At 35.4% G+C, this 9,348-nt stretch overlaps 1 pseudogene; it reads left to right on the top strand.

Annotated features, from left to right (window-relative positions):
- The first annotated feature begins 2,466 nt into the window (after positions 1 to 2,466).
- On the top strand, positions 2,467 to 6,679 carry LOC140797688 (zinc finger BED domain-containing protein RICESLEEPER 2-like; annotated as a pseudogene).
- Positions 6,680 to 9,348: the final 2,669 nt, after the last annotated feature.

Here is a 9,348-nt window from a genome sequence, read left to right on the forward strand (position 1 = left end):
CATGAGAGATGCGTGGTTTGTATCTTTTAATCAGACGGTGAGTAGTCTTATCCCCTAGACGCTTTTCTCAAATTATGATATATTATATCTTATGTACACGCATGTTTTGGCCTCCAGCATGATTATATGATTTTATCTAGAGATGATTTCAGTCAAGCATATTTTATCATGCATTTAATTAGGCTGATCTGAGATATGAGTACATTGGTGATATATAGAGATGATTATATTGTTATGGTTTTTATGTCAGAATGATCTCTATCATGAGTATGCATGTGATAACCTAGCAAAAGTATACATGGTTAGAGTCGGCATTGCATCATTTTTCTCTCGGCTTCTTTACCACCTAAATTCTTGAGTTGCATGATCTGTTGTCGTACTAGATATATGCATATGATTTATCATGTATAGGAAATCATAAAAGTACATATGTATGTGATGTGATGTGATATGATGTGATGGCTGGAACGGTATCTGGTTCGGACTAGTACTGGACATAATCTTAGCGTATGGTAGAGTATGGTGATGGCTGATGGTTGTACTCTTAGCGTATGACAGGGTACAACTATCATTGATATACCTTTAGCGTATGACAGGGTATGATTACTTTCTTTAGAGATATCCTTAGCGTATGGCAGGGTATGATTTATCTACAGAGATACTCTTAGCGTATGACATGGTATGCTCTGAGTTTGTGACATGATGTGTATCGAGTTTGGGGCCGGGTACCGTAGTCCAGCATGGTGGATAATATTCAGAGTTGAGACGGTTAATTGTGATAGTGAGAGATATGTGGATTATATCTGGCTCTGACATATACGATTATCTAGTGGTTTGCATGTATCATGCATCATCATTGATGTGACAAGTTCCATTATTGTTATACATGATATGTCGTTATATTCGGTGATGTTATATGATAATTTCATCATGTGATATATTTTTAGATGGGGATATAATATGCTCATTCATGAGGATTAATTTCATTCATATATATGTCATTGAGGATACATATATATATGTTCATACATGGCATCATGCTACTTTCTGATTCATATTATCCAGTATATGATTTACTCTCTGTTTGACATCACTGATTCGGGGTAAGGTCTATTCACTGAACCTTTTGCTCATGACTCTCTTTATTTCTTTTCCAACCCCTCAGATTTGTGGTACGTGATAGCAACATGAGATATCTTGAGAAGATATTTTAGAGTGATGATGAGGTGAGCTATTGATGCGAGACGGTATAGAAGATAGTTTAACCAGACATTGAGTTGTATCGTTGTTTGTTATATTTGTACCTTATTGTATCAGATGATGATTTGTATAGTATATGTCAGATTTTATAGCACTAGTGTATCAGTTGTTTAGTTGTATCTTGATGGTTTGTTGTGGCCTGTGTGAGCCCTGCCAGATTATGTAGTGGTCTAGTGTATATTATTATAGACTTGGATATTTATATGCTAATAAGTTTATTTGGTCGATAGTATGATGTATTTGGTGATGGATTATGTGATCATGGATAGGTTCATAGGTTTTATTTGATTATGTCATGATTATATGTGCACAGGAGAGTATCTGTGCGTGACGGGCCCCGCCCGACCTGTCGCGTGCGCCGCGCGTGCCGTGTGGGCGCGTGGGCATGCACGTGCCGTGCCAGGCGGGGGCGTTACATATAGCTTACCTTATCTTTGCTCTAAAATATCTCATCAGGATATCTCAAGGCGGTATCACGTACCATAATATCTATGGGGGTTAAAAAGAAAAAAATAAAGAGAGTCATGAGCAAAAGGCTCAGTGAATAGACCTTACTCCGAATCAGTGATGCCAAATAAAGAATAAATCATGTACTAGATAATATGAATCAGCAAGAGCATCATGTCATGAATAAGTATATGAATGTATCCTCAATAATATATAAATGAAAAGTAGATAATATGTCATAACTGATAAAAGTATATAATCATCAACAATGAGTAAATAGATTTCCACGTTATATTATCATCACAACTCTCTCTCAAATATGACACATGATGCATGGCGACCATGACCATGCTATGATATCAAATACAACTATATATGATGCATATTGATCACTCGATAATCAGGTAACCAAATGATAATGAAATCATATGCATTTCTCAATATCACAATCATCACCGACATCTCGATATAATATCATCATACTAGACCACTCTGCACAGTTAACACCTAGTACCCGATTTCAACATCATATCTGAAGGCTCAAAGCATACTCCGCCACCCGCAAGAGTATCTCAAATATAACTATACCCCACCACCCGCTAGGATATCAACATCTATCCAAACCGGGCACCATTCCTAGCTGATAGAAATCTCGTGAGGATAACTTGCCACATATGCCCTAGCGAACGGCATGTGTCTGAATGTCTGCTGTGCACACAGACTAACGACCTCGGACGTAATGCCAATATGATCGCGACTATGTCGAGCGATCAATCATCCACCAAGCGTGTCCAAACCCTTGCGCCCACTCGGGTATTCTCACGCTTTCTATCAACTATCCTATCAATCACATTTCATGTTTTCCTTCTAAATGACAGATCATATGTATATATCCAGTACGATAATAAGTCAATGCATAACCGGAATTTATATGGAATAGGAATCAAGAGAAAATGATGCAATGTAGTCTCCAACTGTATCGTCAACACATGCATACTCATGCTAATCTATTACATGCATACTCATGTTATAGATCAATTCGGTATACAATCATAACAGTAGAATCATCTCCAATCATCTCTATATATATCACCAATGTACTCATATCCTAGATCAGCATAATCAAATGCATGATAAAATATGCTCGACTGTAATCATCTCTAGATAGAATCATATAATCATGCTGGAGGCCAAAATATGCATGTACATAATATATAATATAACATAATTTGAGAAATGCGTCTATGGAATAAGACTACTCACACTTATCAGAAGACGCAAACCATGTATCTCTTACATTTGCCAATCAACCAAGTGACACTCATCGCTAGCAAGGTCCACGGGGTCTTAAATAAGGGGTTCGGAAAATGAAAATGTTCAAGTAACATAAAGTTAGTTGTTTATCCCATTATAATCCGTTCGAGTAAAATATAATGATTTATTAGATTTTAGAATTCCTACTTATTTTTATAACTGGCTAGATTTTTAATTATAAATAAAAATAAAAATATAGATAAAACCTAATTATAATTAAATTATATCTTTATTAATTAGGGACTATGTAGTCATTACTTTATAAAATAATAAATAAATACATAAGCCGATTATTTTATTTGTTACAAAATAATAATGTATAATAAATTATTAGAATTATTTAAAATGTATCTCATAAAAATATTAGTATATAAATTTGATAATTATAATTTACAAATCTATATATTAATCTAATAGAGATATAAATAAATAAATATGAGTATTATTTATACTAATTAATCATTGATTATACAAATTATAATTAATACTAATCATAGAAGAATATATATTATTATTAAAATAATTAATGTCTAAATAATCTATTTGCATTAATTAAGAAGGAAAAACCTAAATAAATAACATCATTAAAATAAATAAATAAATAATTAATTAATTAAAAAAACTGCCATCAGCCGAGGAAGGAGAAGAAAAATAAAGAAAGAAGAAAAAGAAGAAGAAGGAGAAGAAGAAGAAGAAGAAGAAGAAGAAGGGAGGTGCGGACCCGGGCCGGCGGGGAGGGCACCGGCAGCTAGTGGCCAGCCAGCTGCCGGCCTCTCGCCGGCGGCTCGGCTCCGACGGGCCCGAGCCGAAAGCAAGAAAAAGATAAAGAGAGAGATAGTGATAGAGAGAGAGAGAGAGAGAAGAAAGAAGAGGAAGAAGGAGGAGGCTCACCTGCGGCAGCACGACGACAGCGGCGACGAGTCGGCAGTGGGGGAGAGAGAGAAGAATAAAAAGATAGAGAGAGAGGCGGTGGGGTGCGGCGGGCAGCCCGCCGTAGCTAGTTGGCTGCGATGACGCGAGGGGGTGCGTGGCACCCCCCCATGCTGAGCCCCATTACATGGGCACTAAGGGTGTCAAGCTTGTCGAGCAGCTCGGGCTCGACTGGAGCTCGAGTCCGACTTGGCTCGGTCAGAGCTAAGCCAAGCCTGAGCTGCTGAAAGAGGCTCGAAATCAATATCGAGCCGAGCCTGAGCTGAAGCCGGCTTGCTCAGGCTCGGCTCGATCGGCTTGGTATAAAAGTAAATTATAAAACCCTAATCCCCAAATCTAAGTTCTCACCTTCCTTCTCCAAGCCGCCGCCGCCGCGTCGTCCTCCTCCCGCGGCAATCGTCTCCTCTAAGCTCCGCTTCACCTTCTTTCTCCAAGCTGTCGCCGCCGTATCGTCCTCCTCCCGCGGCAGTGGTCTCTTCTAAGCTCCGCCTCACCTTCCTTCTCCAAGCCATTGTCGTCGCGTCGTCCTCCTCTCGCGGCAGTAGTCTCCTCTAAGCTCCGCCTCACCTTCCTTCTCCAAGTCGTCGCCGCCGCGTCATCCTCCTCCATCGACCGGCAAAAGGTATCCTCTATCGTCCTCCTCCATCAGAGTAATTTTTTCTTAGAGTATTTTTTTTTCTTTAGAGTATTTTTTCCTATTTCTGGTGGTATTAAATTGCTTTGCTTATTTCCTTTAAATGCAGATATCATATTAATTTGTTGCCCAAAGTCTTAGAGCCATAGACAATTCCCATTTTGCTTGGTGCCACCAAAAATTTAATATGCCAGTTTGTTGCATTAACTATATAAGCAAGCATCCTAAACATGCAATGAATATTAGTTTGCCTCCATGTACTGAGTTGATTGACAAGATAACTTAACACTTTGTAATTTTTTTGCCACTTTTGGATGTTTCCTTTCTCAAAAGCAGTGATGGTTCGTTAAGTTCAGAATACAATTGCACAGATAAACCAATCTGTCCCTGAATGAGTACACCTTATTTACATTGTTTTTTCTTATTTCTAGCCTGCATTAGGTTGTTGCACCATAACAAGTTGTCCTTGTAGATGATCTGATATGCTGTTTCCCTTGGCGATTAACTGTATCTGTCATATCTATTTTTGTTTTGTACTAATTAAATATTATAAAAATTTAAGCAGTACTTCTATTTTTGTTTTTTGTTTTTTTATTTAGATGTCAGAGTCAGTAACTAAGAATCTTTCTGATGCTGTTAGTGAAAATGAACCTATTGAAATTGATATTGGTGAAGAGGATAATGAAACTAACAAGGAAAAAGAAAGTAATAGTCAAAAGAAAGGGAGAAAAAGAACTTCTGATATATGGTTGTATGTCAAGCGGGTTAAGGTGAAAGAAAATGAAGAAGAGGTATCGATGTAATAATTGCCCGCCATTATTTAATGTTCCTAAGCAAGGCACCACTTCACACATAAAAAGACATGTGAAATTTTGCACTGGTTTGGTAGGCAAAGGACAAAAAAAAATTCTTTTTGCTTCTGCATCTAGTGTTTCTGGGACTTCAACTATAGAAGAAAATTATCTCAAAACTATTTCATCAGGATACAACCAAAATGTGGTGAGAGAAATAATGGCAAAAATGATGATGGTACATGAGTATCATTTTAATATGGTTGAGCATACATGGTTCAATATTCTTCTGAAAGTTTTTAACCCACATTATGAACGGATTTCTAGAAACACAATGAGAAGTGATGTCATGAAAGTATATGAATTTGCAAAAGAAGAAGTGAAATTGCTTTTGAAAAGAACTAATAGAATTAGTTTGACTTCAGATTTGTGGACCTCAAATCAAAATATTGGGTATATGTCTTTGACTGCTCATTTTGTTGATTAGAATTAGTTTGACTTCAGATTTGTGGACCTCAAATCAAAATATTGGGTATATGTCTTTGACTGCTCATTTTGTTGATTTTGATTGGACTTTACAAACAAGAATTATCAACTTTTGTCAATTGGAACCTCCACACACTGGAGTTGTTATTTCAGATGCTATTATTGATTGTTTAATTGCTTAGGGAATAGAGGATAAAGTATCAACTATTACCTTAGACAATGCCTCTGCCAATGATGTTGCTGGTAAGACTATTATGAATAACTTTCAAGTTAGAGATAAATTGTGCTTCAAGGGCTTATTTTTCATGTTAAATGTTGTGCTCATATTTTAAATCTAGTTGTTCAAGATGAGATCCATGCCATTCAAGATGTCATTGAAAATATCAGATGCAGTGTTACTTACTTAAAAAAGAGTCCTTCGCGTATGTATAAGTTTGGTGAAATTGCAAGACAACTCTCTGTTCCTACTTCTAAGGGTTTAGCTTTGGATGTTGCAACTCGTTGGAATTCTACATATGTTATGTTAGAGCATGCTTTTGTGTACCAAAAAGTTTTTAAACAATATGCAATGAGAGATGCAAATTACAAATGGCTAACTTCAGAAGATGATTGGTTTAAAGCTGCAAAAGTCTATGAATTTTTGAAATTTTTTTATGATGTTACTCAAATTATATCGGGAAGTTCATATCCTACTGCAAATCTATTTTTGATTAATTTATGGAAAGTGAAAGAAGCTTTAAATAAAGGATCTGAAAGTGAATTCTACTTTTTGAAGGATATGGCTATAGAAATGAGAAAGAAATTTGATAAGTATTGATGAGAATGTGATATGTTATTGGCAGTGGCAGCAGTATTAGATCCCCGATACAAAATGAAACTTATTAACTTTTGTTTTCCAAAAATATATTATTTTACAGAAGCTCAAATAAACATGCAAAGGGTCCACAGAGCGTTGTATACTATTTTTGAATCATATGAACTTGAGAATGCATCAGGTGAAAATAATGGAATGAATGATAGATCTCAACTTAATAAGAGTGATGACTTGATTGGTGCTAAAGGATCAGAAGGTCAAGCAGAGTTTAAAATTTTTTTGGAATCAACAAATGCAGTTGAACCTCTGAAATCTGAATTAGAAATATACTTAGAGGAGCAGATTACAAGTTTGATTGACAAGTTTGATGCTCTAGAATGGTGGAGACTAGTAGAGTTCTAAATGATTTTCTAAGCTCTTTGTCTTCCGAGACAGTGGAGGCTTTGATATGTAGAGGAAATTGGATTAGAGAATCATCCAAAAAATAAATCAGCTCCTCTAGGGTATGTGTACTATACTTCTCATAATAAAATTTTCTCATTTTATGCTTTTATAAACTATTGCTAACTTATTTTTTATAATCTTATTTTCTTTAGGTATCGACGATGGATAATGTGTTTCTGAAGATTCTAAATGTAGTTTGATCTTTAGGTATCATATATTGTATGTCTTTTCCATTTGTATAGCATTTTTATTTGTATAGATCTTTAGGTATTATATATTGTATGTCTTTTGGTAATATAAACAAGTAACTTTTATTGCTCTTCTTGCAGGCAGTTCTAGCACTTATTCCTGTCGTTCTTAATGCGTTTAGATTATAGCCTACCTGTTGATCTTTCCAGGGATGGAAATGGGTATGAAGATGATATTCTATGTTGATGAAATTTTTGATGTAATTTCTTACACATGTCAAATGTTTTCTCATTTTTTCTTTTGCTCATGTTGCTGTTGTGTTTTAGAGGTATGTATATTTTGTTCATTCATGATGAACAGATTATAACTTATTATTTATCTTGGTTTCGTATTTTACTTACCATATGTTACAGTTATCAGTTCAAATTAGGCAAGAGAAAGTTTATTGGTTTCTATAGTTGGCACTTGTCTCTATTGTGAATATTATTGAATGTTGAATAATTAATATGTGATAGTGTCAAGGTTATGAAAATCAGTTTACTTTGTAGAATAAGGATCACATATTTGTACCATTTACTTAGTTTTCTCGCAGTGGGATTAATTATCTTATCACTCAATTCAAATTCTACAATTGTTTTTCATTAGCCTATACTTGTTTTTCATTAGCCTATACATATTTCTTAGTTTCTTGTGCCTGAAATAATGATTGTAAGTATATGTGCCAACCATTAGGCCAAACTAAGATATTTTCTTTTTATATGTTCAGTGATCATGGCATACCAATTAAAAACTGAATTTTCTGAATTTTCCTATCATTGTTTGTTTATATTGGTTGCAATGATGTTTAAGCTGCAATTAACTTATTATTTTTTTTTTGCAGTTATAGGATGAAGCTTCTTTTTGGTGTTAAGACTTGAGAGTGCCAAATAAATTTAGTTGTAATATTTGGTATGTTATCAGATCTTATTGTAATATTTGGCAAGATATAAGTTAAGTACTTTATATTGTAATATTTAGCAAGTAATAGACTTATGATTTGGATGTCATGTCAAAATTTGGATTTGTTTTGAGCCAAATTTTGATGAATTACCGTATGTTAATATTTTGCAATTGGTGTAATAATTTGGTTGGCTTCAGTAAAGTTTTGTATAATTTAAGTTAAATTCATTTGGTTGGCTTTGTTATATTTACTAGTAAAATTTTTAAAATTGGTGTGATTGCTTTGAGACAAATTTTGATGAATGGTACTATGTTAATATTTTACAATTGGTATGATAATTTGGTTGGCTTTAGTAAGATTTTGTATAATTTAAGTTAAGTTCATTTGGTTGGCTTTTATTATATTTACTAGTATAAATTTTGAAATGGGTGTGGTTGCTAATCACTGATTAATTTTAAATTTTATAGTCAATTTAGTTGACTTTTATTTTATTTACAGATAAAATTTGTTATTCAATTTTAGCTTTTTTTCACTTTAAATATGTTGTGGCTCGGCTTGGGCTCGGTCCAGTTCGAGCTAGCTCGGCTCCAAGTGAGGCTTGATAATAGGCTCGTTTCAGGCTCGAGCTCGGCTCAGGCTCGATCATGCTCGGCTTAGGCTCAGCTCGAGCTGAGGCGAGCCGAGCCTGAGCAGCAGCCGGCTCGCTCAGGCTTAGCTCGTTTATGCCCCTAATGGGCACGAGGCCGGCTACATTGTGGCCAGCCACGTCGTGCCCATGCAAAGATTAATTTTTATTTTTTTAAAAATTGGTTGTTACACTCGGCCAGCTGCCCGGCCGTGGAGTTGCCTCTTATTGTTGGTGGATCTGTTGCAAGGGTCAATAATAGCAACGAAGGAGTTGGCCAATTTTCTCGATGCGATTTGTCCTAATTTCTATGGTTTTTATTGAGTTGTTTTGCTGAATTGACTCGGTCTCTGTGTGTGTAGGGTTTAGTTTAGACAAAAATAGACATAAGACTTTGACTCTTTATGAAATGTGCTCCGGGATCAAGTCTCTTGCATATGAGCTGTCTCTGTAGACAAAATAAGAGGTTTGTCC

The sequence above is a fragment of the Typha latifolia genome, chromosome 11 (genome assembly GCF_019914945.1).
Source record: "Typha latifolia isolate L0001 chromosome 11, TyphaL0001v2, whole genome shotgun sequence".
NCBI lineage: Eukaryota > Viridiplantae > Streptophyta > Magnoliopsida > Poales > Typhaceae > Typha > Typha latifolia.